Genomic DNA, 14,021 nt, shown 5'->3' on the forward strand with positions numbered 1-14,021 from the left:
TATTCACCCCCACGGTCAGATCTGACGCTTTTAATCCTTTTGCCGAGTTGGTTCTCAACTTCAGCTTTATAGTTTTTGAACACATCCAGTGACTGTGATTTTTCATGAATGAGATATATGTAGCCATATCTTGAAAAGTCGTCTATGAACGTTATAAAATATTATTGACCATTCCAAGAACCCGTAGGGAATGGTCCACAAATATCCGTATGTATAAGTTCTAAGACGTCCGAAGTCCTATTGGCTTGAAATCTCCTTTTATTGGTTTGTTTTCCCTTTATACAGTTGACACACAAATCATAATCTGTGAAGTTAAGAGGGTCGAGAATCCCGTCAGACACGAGTCTCTCAATTCTCCTTTTAGAGATGTGACCTAATCTCTTGTGCCACAACGAGGCAGAATTCTCGTCGTTTAATTTTCGCTTTACACCTCGAGTACTTACATGCAAGGTTTCATTATAAGAAGCAATTGTATCAATTGAATAAAGATTATCGTAACCTGATAAAGAACCGGAACCAACCAATTTTCAATCATGAAACAAACTAAATTTTTCATTTCCAAAAGAACAAGTATAACCAAATTTGTCCAAAACAGAAATAGAAATCAAATTCCGTCTAAAAGACGGTACAATAAATGTCTCAACAAGATCCAAATAAAATCCAGTCTTTAACAATAATCTAAATTTTCCTATTGCCTCTACTTCCATTCTATTGCCGTCGCCAGCATAGATGTATCTTTCACCATCACATGGTTTTCGGCAACTCAGGTAACCCTGCATAGACATACTGATGTGAGTTGTTGCACCAGAATCTATCCACCATTTATGTCTAGGTACCGAAGTTAAATTAACCTCAGAACAAACCAAATGAAGAAGAGTACCTTTCTTTACATGCCATGCGTGGTAATTGGTGTAATTCTTCTTCTTATGACCTGCAGCTCCACAGAAGAAACAACCGCCTTCAGTTGGTTCCTTATGCTGTTTCTTTTACGGTGCCGTACCTGCAGCTTTCTTATTAATCTTCCTTTTCTTGTTGCTTTTGTCCTTAGAGGTGGTGGCTAAATAAGCACTTTCTGTCTTTTCATGCTTCAGTCTTTCCTCTTCCTGGACACAGTGTGAGATGAGCTCATTAAGGGACCATGAGTCCTTTTGACAGTTATAGCTCACCTTGAATTGACTGAAATGTGTCGGAAGGGATATCAGAACCAAGTGCACTAACAAGTCTTCAGATAAATCCAACTTGAGTGCCTTTAGTTTTGAAGCAATGTGAGACATTTCCATAATGTACTCCCGAATGTTTCCTTTCCCTTTATACCTCATTGAGACAAGATTTGTCAAAAGTGTACTTGTTTCAGCCTTTTCATTCCTGGCAAACCTCTTCTCAAGATCCTCAAGAAAACCCTTAGCCGTAGTCACCTTATAAAACATAGTGCCCGGGAATGCTTTTGGAATAGCACGCTTCATAACCATTAAACTTATGCGGTTCGATCGTTCCCACTTTTCCATCTCCCTCTTGTCATCAGAGGTACTCTTATCAGTAAGTGCAGCAGGTTGATCGACTCGTAAAGCAAGGTCTAGGTCCATGACTCCAAGAACAATCATAACGTTCTCTTGCCATGCCATGAAGTTTGTGCCATTTAACATTGGAATTGAATTGATGCTAGCAGAGATATTAGCAGCAGAACCTGAAACTGAATTAGAGAACATTTATTATGAATAGCTCACATGAATATCTTTAATATGCAAATAATAATAATAATAATCTCAAACAGTGGTAGGGCCCATCACAAGATACCAAGCACAACATCAATATCCAGTCTTTGGACAGAGATATTGACTTGTAAGCGGTACTCTTGGCGTAGTGATCAAACATTGACGATAAAACAACGTATCAATCAATAAACCTTTCTTTGGACCGATTTATTGATCACACATTAAACCAAATAATCATCACACGTTTATCACCACAGGTGCACGTGTATTCGGCTAAATATTGACCTTCCTTTGGACCGACCAATATTCCCATGAATAACACATGCATAAACACTTTTTAACATTCTAAGTTAGTCAATTTTCACAAGAGAGGTTGCTTTGACAACATATTGCTTCAATTAACTAACTTTCGAATATTATATCTCTTTAAAAGAGTCTTTAATACCAAAATTTGAGAAAGAGAATCATCAATTTTGCATATTTTGATTAGTTTTAAACTTTAGGGGCCTTAGGATTAATAATTCAAAACTTTAAGGGGGCAAAATTAATTAATTTCAAACTTTAGGGGTTGAAATTAATAAACTTGAAACTTTAGGGACCAAAATTAATTAATTCAATACTTTAGAGGATCAATTAGAACAAATTTTAAAACTTTAGGGGCCAAAATTGATCAACTCAAAACTTTAGGGATCAAATTTTAAAAATTTGAAACTTTATGGGTCAATTTGAATTAATTATGACCTTAGAGGGCCAATTTGAATTAATAATTTAATTTTGAGGACTTAAATTATTATTTTCAGAACTTTAATGGCCCAAATTAATTAATTTTAAAACCTTAGGGACTGAAATATTAAATCCGAAACTCAAAGGCCCAAATCTCAATATAACTTAAAGGTTAGGGACTGAAACTTAATTTTATAACCCTAACCCTAATTGCAACTAAGGACCTCAATTCATCTAATTTACAGGAGAGGCCCCCACCCCCAAAAATCCAAAAACTGAAAAAAACCTAAATTTTTTTTTTCTCTTTTTTCCTTCCTGGTGGCGGCGCACTCTGGCGCCGCCTGGAGTAACGGCGCTGGCACCTGCAGCAGCAGCGGGCTCGCCGCCGCCGACTTCTTTTTTTTTTTTTTTTTTTTTTTAAAAAAAAAAAAAAAAAAAAAAAAAAAAAAAAATTTTTTTTTTTACAAAAATCTGAACCCAAAAAAAAAATCTGAATTCCAAATCTAAATTTTCTCAACTAATTAATCCGAATTTCGAAAATAACAAGAATTATATCGCAAAATTTTTTCAAATTTAACAAAATATATAACAAAAAATTGTTAAATCTGAAAATTTCAAAATATATTGCAAGAACCAAATTATATTATTCGATTCTCAATGATTCAACATGAAGAGGCTCTGATACCACTTGTTAAATAATTTAATGCTTTAAATTACTGGATCTTTCATGTTAAATCATCGAGAAATATAAGAATTAAAGCGGAAGCATACCTAAATCTGACATGGTTAATGCAATATGGATTTCGGGGTATGATATTCCAAATCTACACGCAGTCTCATTTTCCTCTCTGTGATGGGATGCAGTAGAGAATGAATAATTCGTTGCATGTGATCTGGGGACCATAACCTTATTTATATGGAGATGCCCTTTGACCTAATTCGGCCCATCATAGAATTAGGACTTGGGCCCGATCTCTACACATATGTAAACCCATACTTTAATTGGATACATTAAAACCCAAAATCGAAACCTTATTAGATCACTTTAATCGGGCTCAACCGAATTCGATAGCCTATAATTTAACACACAATTATTCACACATACAAGCACATCTTTAATTAAAAACCCTTACATCAGTTAGATATACAGGACTGCCAAGTAACTCAAAATCTTTTGGATTAGATGAGAAGCGTTCAAAATTTGCTATTTCAATTGTATTCACTAATGTTTCTTCCGAAAGTTTTATGACAACAAACTTTTCCTCGGCAGAGCAAGGATTTCGAAGGTACTTGTCGTTATTTTGACTCAAGATATTAGAAGCACCTTTCGCTTCCTTGTTGTATGCCAAGACCTTTGCTCCTTTTGAAGCAGAAGCATAATTGTACTCTGCCCCTCCAGGCTCCACCCTGTGAATAATGCTTCCAGACTCAACATTTAATTGTCTACTGCTAGAATTTAATGCGTTGTTCTTGAATTCATCAAGACCTGGAGGCATTGCACACGACAACCTCTCAGTTTTAGAAGCATCCTTTGGATTCTCCAGTGAGTCCAATCTTTTGGCCTCAATTTGCACTGCAATAGCTGGTTCAGACTTAAAAATTGTTGACTTGATTTTTGATTCACCCTCTGTACCCACATTAACAATAGAGTCTTCAGGTTGAATTACCACTACATGATTTTCATCCACCCGTAATAAGGAACTCCTGTCAGGCCCCACTTGATCTTCATCCCTCGTTCTTGTACCACAAGGGAATTCACCAGATTCATCTGCATCCATTAAAGCATTCAAAATTTAGTAGGTGAGTAAAAAAATAATGCCTACAGAAGATGATTCAACAATGAAGGGCAAATTTTGCTGGGTAAGAACAATTTTAAAAACAGCCACAAGACTAAAATGCAGATGCAATCATCTCAATTTCGGCAATTATCCAATTAGGTAAGTAAATATGCTCAAGCAAATAGAGATTAGCTCATTTAGAGCATGTTCAAGGCCAGCTCAAGCATGAAGCAAACTGGAGGAATACCTATTTGACTCGTTACTCTTCGAGTTCTGCCAAGAGGACCGCAGGAGCTTGCTTGAATTTGACAGATCAAAAGCTCGTTCAAGAAGCTTCAACATTAAGCCAGACAAGTTCAAATATTTTGAAGACCCCTTTACAATAAAAGTCCAATTTGAGCACCCTAAATCACAGCTCAAACTGGCTCATTGTACACCTATGTGTTGCATTAAAGAACTAATTGACCAAAGAGGTAGCCACTAGCCACCATTGAACCCCTAGTGTGCACCAAGAATGACTATTTTTCAATAATATTGCTTGTTCATATAAACTGAGAAGACACAAAATTAAAACTAAAAGATAAATATGATAAAATACTAAATTCAATGGAGATCAAAACGGGGAAAAAATGGCACTAACCTTTGTTACCATTACCATGGCCAAACCATATATTCATGAGGAAAACGAGACCCCAAAGAAGAACAACAAGAGAAAGGGAAACTTTATACAAGGTAGCCCTTCCACTGTTTGCCTTATCCAAAGCTCTTCTTTGCAGAAGTGCCCTGCGTGATCTCTGCATTGCACAATCTAATCCAATGCTAGGACAACGGCTCTAATGAGAAGAAACAATAGGAACAGCTTAGACCAAAAATTTGATTTTCACATTTTTACATTACAATCAGTGGCAATAGACAAGCAAAATAGGCGTACAGAGGTCAAATCTGCATGCTAGTCAGTGAAATATAGCAGCTACTAAATTGGATATAAAGCAACAGAGTAAAGAAGCAACTGAGTCAGGAATAAAACCATCATATATCAGATCATGATTTAAAGATAACCAAATCATAACAGAACTGATAAGAAATTGTATTAACCTTCCAAAACAAAGAACCTTTGAGGTATCTGACTTGATTAACCGATGAACCATGATACGTAATTGTGTAACAATAACATATAGGAGACTCCAAAAACCATGGAATTTTCTTCTCATTAAAGCTCATAATCATGTAATAGTCAACAGATTGAAATGGTACACGTACTAGAAAATTTATATTAGCAGAGAAGGAACCTTCACACATCAGAATTCAGAAGTTACCCCCAAAAACCAAGTGTGTGTGCATCACGAAAATAAATCAGCCCCAAACAATCAACTTGATAATTTCCAGGTATGAATTTTAAAAAAATAACCTGTAAAAATCTTAATCAGAACCAAGAAAATCAAGTTTTATTGACCAAGAAATGGAGATCTACAAAACCCAGAAAATTTTACTCAAAGAAAAACGGTCTGAATATATAACAAAAAGGATCACCTGAATTTGGTTCTTGAAAATTCTTGAAAACTTTGGATTGGGAAAGCCTAACTTTTATCATCCGCTATTTCTTCGCTTTTATAATCCAATCTTTATAAAATTCCTATATAGTAATATAATCTCTCCCCTTCTTTGTCAATATACATCTCAAGGTAGTCTTATCCCCACCGAATCAGCGGCCCTTTTCATGTTTTTATTGAATTTGAAAAGGAATTGCTTATTATTATTATTATTATTTTTTATTGAATTAACACGGAAACAGAAAACTTTAAAATTCAGTAAAGAAAACAAAGAAAGAGACGATCGATGCTTGGTTGCCAGGTAGGTACCCCTACTGAAACTCAAGCATGGCGTAGGGATTTTTGGGATCATTTTCTAATGAGGTGGGTCCCACATTTTATGGGAGGAATTTGTAAAAGTACATCCATCAAATTCCAAGAGACAAACCTTGAAAAAATTCAGTTTCTTGCCTTAACAGTCTCCGTAAAGCCGAAAACATCACCAATCATAGTTCAATATTTCAATTTGTAACAATGCCTCTTGCAGTCATTAACAGTCGTCCTAATGTAAAAAGATAAATATGATAGATTGTAACTTATTCATTTGGAAAAAAATTTAATTCATTAATATATTAAATCACAAACTGTCATATAAAATATCACGTAAAATAACTATAAATTGAAAGACTATAAATAGTATTACCCTTCTACTTCGTACAGGGAAAAGAAACAACATTTTCCAAATAAAGAGAATTTTGAAATTTTTGGAAATCCCAGTCTTGACTTGGAAGAATGGTAATTAATTGATTCAATTAATTTATATTGAGAATTTACTTTAGAAAAAATTGCAGCAGCGGTTTCTAACTTTTGGTTTTTTTTTAGATTTTATCCTAATCTTCACTTTGTGCCACTCACGATCCCAAACCTTTCAAAAATATGCACTTGAGATCTAAATGGATGTTTGACAATTAGTTGACCAGAAAAATGAAAATTTAGTCAATTTTGACCAAATTAAAAATGGCAAAATGATATATTTACATTTTTTCAAACATTAACAATTTGAAAAATTAAACAAAAAAGAAAAGAAAAAAAGAAATCAGTCCTATTCACCCCCACGCACACCCATGAGGTTGCCTACTTTAAATCGCCCTCCAAACCATAGAATATCCATACCATCCTAATGCTCTCACTGCCCTTTTTACAACCCACCTAACCATCGACTACAACTCCAGCGAATTTGGACAGAAATAAGACCAGAAACAAGCTGCACATGTACCAAAAAATGGCAAGAACCTTTACATTCGACAACACCCACGCCAAGCCCATCCTCCAAGTCTACCAAACACCTCAATACACACCTACCGATACCCTTGTAACATCAAACAAAGCTGTAAATCCAAATCAACAATCAATTCTTCAAAATAGCAAACTTGAAATTTTTTCAAATGTCAATTCCAACATTGACGATGCAACCCACGATCGTGAACCACCTGCCTAGGTCCACATCATCAAGGCACATCTATTGGTACCATGGTATGGGTGGTGGTTGGACGGTTTCCAGTTTTGATTGGGTGATGTAGGTGTCGGGATGGGGGAGTCGGAAAGAAGGTGGGTATATATTGATTTTTTAATTTAATTTTTAACTTATTTAATGTGAGGGAAAATGCAAAGTACTATTTTGTCCTTTCTAATTTGTTCAAAATTAAACAAATTTTGACTTTTTTGGTCAAATAATGGCAAGACGGATGGTTTAAATCCATTTGGACCCAGGCGCATATTTTTGAAAGTTTAGGAATGTGACATAAAATAAAGATTAGGGTAAAGTCTGCAAAAAATGAAAAGTTAGGGGCTACTACTGTTATCTTCCCTTTATATTATATATGAAAAAATAGTCAACCAATAGTCAACCAGAAGTACAAGACAAACGTTTATAGTCTGTGCAATAGGATCTGATTGAGGTGTGAAAGTCGTGGAATATCGTAGGCCATCCACGTTGGTCATTGAACAAATGAATGTAGTAAAAAGTATCGTATAGACTTTTGTCCCTATTCCAATAGAATCATGATATACGTACATCTTCTTTTATATCACTGTTTCCATTGTACCACATGACAACACACCATTAGCTAGTTTATAAAAAAGAAATAGTTTTCTCGCCAACAATATTTTGAAAACAAAGAGGACGTCAACAATGATATCAATGGGAGAATGTACAAGTGGCTTTATCCAATTCCAATATATGAAACTTTAAGTACATCTTGTGAGTAAATTTCAATTGGCGGTGACTAAATTTTCAACAAAATAACATTGTCATATTTTGTCAGTCATCTTTCTTCAAATAGACACAAGTGTTGGGAAAAAAATTAAATAAAATTGTAACAACGAGATGTTTCAATTCTCTAGTTAATTGTATTGAATTTGATTTCAATACAAAACTAAGCAGATCGGTGGTCACTAAACTTTCAACAAAATAACAATTATCATTTTTCGTTATTTGTCTTTGTTCAAATAAACAAAAGTGTTGGAAGTTTTTTTTTCTTTTTTTTTTATTGGAATAAAATTGTAACAATAAGGCCATGTTTGATTACTCCATTTTCCATCCAATTTGCCTTGTTTGATAGGGAATTTTTTCTAGGCAACTTGTTTTCCATCTTTCATGCACGTGACCACCTTTTCCATGAAAATGAGGAAAATCAATTTCCTTGGGTGAGTTGGGAATTGGTTTTCTTGGCTGCTTACCCTTTTTTTTTTTTTTTTTTGCTTTTTTTTAGCAATAGTCACAAATTTTAAGAATTATTGTAAAAAAAATATTTCCTTTTAATTGACAATTTTCATGTAAAATAACATCAAATGAACATCAAAAAACACTTTAATTTAAACATTTTTCACGTGAGAAATTATACCAATCAAACACAATAATTTACAATTTTCAGGAAAACAATTTCTAGGTAATTCAATTCCCTGAAATTCCTTTTTTTTTCCACCCAAATTTCATCTTTGCAATCAAACGGACCCTAAGATGTTTTAATTCTTTAGTTAATTGTATTGAATTTGTAGTTATAATGCTATAACAACTATTGTAACATTATTTGCTTTTAATACAAAATCAATTAAGAAAATTGAAATCTTCCCATCCAAGTACTATATAGAGAGGTATTCTCCTTCTTATTCTTCATGCCAAAATTTGAGAGTTTTCTCTCTCTAAATTTCTTTCATCATTCTTTGTTGTTAAGAATCTTATTCTTAGTAGTCTAGATAATTTATTTGTTCTAGATTGGTAATAGAATTGTAAGCATTTTCAGTCGTCTAAAGTAGTGACAATGTGCTAGTCAACTACTTTCAACCATTATATTCTGAGAGACAGATGTCATCAGTCTTTTTGCACCATAATGAGAGCAAATCTGTTTTAAGAAAAATGTGTGCAATACATGCCTCGATTCCTTCCAATATTACTACTACATCAACAACCAGATTTCCTTTCTTTTACTGTTACTCTATTTATCGCAACATTTCTTTCCATTATATTATAATTTCAACAGCATTCCCAACTTCTTCTTTTTTTTATTTTTCTAACATCTTAAAACATATTCATCTCAAAGGACAAAGAAGGTGGTAGATTTCAAACTAATATTATTGTAAAAATAATATTCTCGTACAAAATTTATAAATTCTCAAAAACTGGTATTACAATACTGAGAAGTTCTTTCTAGAAAACTGATTTTCAAGTGGAACCATTTGTAACCCCTCTAGCCAACCTGTGAACTGAATATTTTAGAAGGAACTTGACTTATTGAGACTGCTTAGGACCCTCCAATCTTCTTTGAAGTGCTATTTGAATATCGACAATATAACTTAATCTTTATCGTATTTGAAAATAAGCATTCTTTTTAGAAAAATAGCATATTTTTGGTATTGATAAAATAGAATAACTTCAAATGGTTTTGGAAAAACAACATATTCTTCAAGTGAAAAATTAGCATATTTTCGTAATTGTAAAAATAGCAAAATTTTCAAAATTGTTCGAAAAATAGGATAATTTCATATTTTTCAAATTAACATATTTTGTTTGGTATTTTAGAAAAATGGCAAGTGAAACCATTGTTGCTAACACAACCTATATTGTGGCCCGTGAGTCTACTCCTGTTGTGAACACTATTAGTACTGTGGTTATGGGCTTACTATTGTGACCCCCAACAATATTGACATCTATTCATGGAGGCAAATTGAAAAAATTCAACGGATTTAGCTTCAAGAGGTGGTAGCAAAAAGATGCTCTTTTATCTAACCAGCATTGTTCTGGCACTGTTCTTAACTAAGAAATCTTCGAAGCTGAAGGAGGATGAGATTGAAAACCAAGACATCATTGCAATAAATGCTTGGAAACATTTTGAAAAACTTATAACGGAATTATATCATGAATGGGCTCACTGATACTTTATACAATGTTTATAGTGCAAAGAATTCAGCAAAGGAAACTTAGGAGTCTTTTGATCGAAAGTACAAAACTGAAGATGCTAACAGCAAGAAATTTGTGATAGGCCGCTCCCTAGATTTCAAGATGGTCGACTCTAAAACTATGATTAGTCAAGTTCAAGAGCTTCAAATGATCTTACATGGGATTTATGCTGAGAGGATGTCACTGAGTGAATCTTTTCAAGTGTCTACTATTATTGAGAAGTTGCACCTCGGATGGAAAGACTTTAAGAATTACCTAAAGCACAAGCGAAAAGAGGTTAATGTTGAATATCTTATTGTTAGACTTCGCAATGAGGAAGACAATAGAAGATCTAATAACTGAGGGGTATACTAACATGATACCAAAGCTAACGTTGTGGAGGACGATCAAAGCTCCATGGTGAAGAAGAAGTCAAATAACAAAGGGTTCAAGCTAGGACCTAAAGAGGGGATCTCGAAGAATAAGAAATTTAAAGGGAACTGCTAAATTATGATAAGAAGGGTCACAAGTCAAATGACTGTAGGATACCTAAGTAAATAGAAACAAAGAAGCAAATATTGTCGATGACTTTTACCATGTTGCTTCTGATTTTACCCTATCAACTGTGATATTAGAAGTGACTCTAGTTGAGTCCAACCTAAGTGAATAGTGGATTGACACCGGTGCAACCCAACGTGTATGATTTGACAAAGTGTTATTCACTTCACTTTATGAAATCGAAATTGGAGACAAGCTTTCCATGGAAAATTTTGCTACTTCTAAGATCAAGGGCTAAGGCAAAGTGATCTTGAAGATGACATTTGGGAAAGATTTGACTCTAAACAACATGCTATATGTGTCAAAAATTCGAAAGAACCTAGTCTATGGTTTGGTGCTTAGCAAGTATGATTTTTGCATGGTTTTTGAGCCTGATAAAATTGTTTCATTGAAGAGTGGATTTTTTATTGGTAAAGTGTACATACCTAATGGGCTTTTTAAATTAAATGTAAAAAACTATCAAGAAAAGTACCGATACAACTAGTTCATCTACTTATTTGCTTGAGCCCTTCAATCTATGGCACGATAGATAAGGACGTGTTAATTATGATACCTTGACAAGGTTGATTAATTTAAATTACATACTTGCATTCCAAATTGATTTAAAACACAAGTGTGAAACATAAGTGTTGAAAGAAACACTGAACCCCTTGATTTAATTCACAGTTATATATATGATTTAAAAACGATGTAAACAAGAGGAGATAATAAGTATTTTATTACTTTTTATGAAATAGCACAAAATATTGTTGTATATCTGCTTAAAAGTAAGAACAAAGTTATAGAGAAATTTGTTGTCTATAAAAGTGAAGTTGAGAATCAACTTAACACAAAAATTAAGGTGCTAAAAAATGACCGAGGTGGTGAGTACGGATCACCATTTGGCGAGTTCTGTGCTCAAAATGGTATAGTCTGTGAAACTACGACACCTTATTCCCCTCAGTCAAATTGTGTTATCGAGCAAAAAAATTGTACATTGAAAAAGACGATGAATGCAATGTTACTAAGTTTAGAATTGCCTTAGAACGTGTGAGGAAAAGCTATTTTGACAGCAAATTATATTTAAATAAGGTACCAAAAAGAAAAAAAGAAAAATACGAGATTTCATATGAATTATGAAAAGAAATGAAGCCTTCTTATAAATTCTTACGAAGATGGAGATGTCTTGCTAAAGTAGCTGTACCTACACCTAACAAGGGAAATATTGGTCAAAAATAGTTTATTACATTTTCATCGGCTATGCACATAACACTAGTACATATCGGTTCCTTTTGCATGAGTCTAAAATTTCAAACATACACAAGAACACTAATGGAATCAAGAAATGCATTGTTCTTTAAACATATAATTCCTTGAAAGTCCAAAGAAGGACCAAGTTCATCAAAATGAACATTTGAGACTTAGTGAAAATAGTTAGAATCTAGAACACGAAGAAAATGAAGAGGTTCAAGATGAATATAAATGTAGTAAAAGAGCAAGGACTGAGAAATCTTTTGGTCTAATTTTTTCAACCTATCTGCTAGACGTGAACCTAGAACTTTTAAAGATAAGCTCTACTGAAGGACCTTTTTGGAAAGAGGCTATTAAGAGCAAAATTGATTCCATATTGCAAAATTATACTTTGGAGTTAGTGGATCTTCTCCCTGGGTGTAAACCTCTAGAATCCAAGTGGATTTTCAAGAGGAAAATAAAAACAAATGGATTAATTGATAAATACAAGGCTAGGCTTGTAATTAAAGGTTATAGACAACAAGAAGGTTTAGACTACTTTCATACCTATTTTCCTACGGTGAGAGTAGATTCCGTAAGGATGCTACTAACAATTGCTACCATGCGCAATCTTAAAGTATATCAAATAGATGTGAAAATTATATTTCTAAATAAGTATTTGAATGAAGAAGTATACATGGAACAACTAGAAGGTTTTACTGCACCAAGATAAGAAGTGAAAGCCTGTAAACTGGTGATATCCTTGTATGATTTAAAACAATCATAAAATTAATTTTTGGGAGAGTGTGTGATTGAAAATGAATTTTTGTAAAAAATGGAGGCCAAACATAGGCTTAATAGTAATTAAATACTGCTAAATTATTGGTGTACTTCGATCACTAAATGAAGGAATATAGTAAAAAAATGTTGTACATCATTTTGTCCCAATCCCCAAATATGATACTTAAAAGAAAATCTTTTGAGTAAATTTCATTGGTGGTCACTGAAATTTCAACAAAAATTTATTCAAGTAATTAAATTTCAATTTCAGTTTTGAATCTCACTACTGTCATATTTTATAACTTATTGTTTTTTAGACTGACAAAAGTTGCTTGGTTGACAACTAAACCATAACTAATCTTTAAAAAATTCACTAGGTATGTTTCACTGGGGAAAGAAAAGCTAGGGGTGGCGATGTGCCATGCGTTTCCTTTTCTTTTCCTTTTTTACTCTTTACTCTTTAAAGCGATTCCCGTAGTAGCGGCGAGCGAAATGGGAGTAGCCTAAACCGTGAAAACGGGGTTGAACGACCTTTAAACAAAAGGGTACATGTACTCGAAACCGACACAGGTGGGTAGGTAGAGAATACCTAGGGGCGTTAGTTGTAACTCAAATTATATTTTTTCTTTTGTTTTAAATCAAGATAAATGTCCAACCATCATTTTATTCAAAATTTAACATTTTAATAGTCCAACTAACAATTTTCGTCCTAAGAGAACTTTAAGGGTTAGAAATTTGAAAGTTTTGAAATTTTCTATTGTTAGAAATTAAAGTTTTGAGACATTATCATCACAAGTCCAAAGGTACAAAACCTTTAGAGCAATTTACCCATTACAATATTATTATTAAATTTTATAATATTTACATATTATATTAAATTGGGACAAGTTGTACAATGAATAAACATACCATTAAGTCCCTATTTTGTTTAATTAAGAATTAGTTTTTTATTACATTTTGATAAAATTTGATAAATATGTGATTGAAAATATGATAAAACTTGTAGATCCTATTAAATTGTGTGATTGATAATAAGTTTGAAATAAAAATGAAATTTAGAAAATGAAGGTCAAACATGGACTAAGTATTTTGATTTAGTTCTTTTCTATTTTAGTTCTTTAGTAAATGAAAAAGAAGTACAAGAAATTAGATTTATTTAAAACATTTCCTAGAAATAATATCGTGTTGTTATTAATTAGAGGGAAAAAAGGAAGAAAATATATAAAATCAATATACTTGTGTGTATTTTATAGATAATCAAAGCGGTAAAAATTAGGAATTAGGAGTATAATAGTCA

At 33.1% G+C, this 14,021-nt stretch overlaps 1 pseudogene; it reads right to left on the bottom strand.

Annotated features, from left to right (window-relative positions):
• LOC111381895 overlaps nt 1-6,132 on the bottom strand; it is a 9,598-nt pseudogene extending 3,466 nt beyond the window's left edge.
• Nucleotides 6,133-14,021: the final 7,889 nt, after the last annotated feature.

This window comes from Olea europaea, unplaced genomic scaffold (assembly GCF_002742605.1).
Source record: "Olea europaea var. sylvestris unplaced genomic scaffold, O_europaea_v1 scaffold239, whole genome shotgun sequence".
Lineage (NCBI taxonomy): Eukaryota > Viridiplantae > Streptophyta > Magnoliopsida > Lamiales > Oleaceae > Olea > Olea europaea.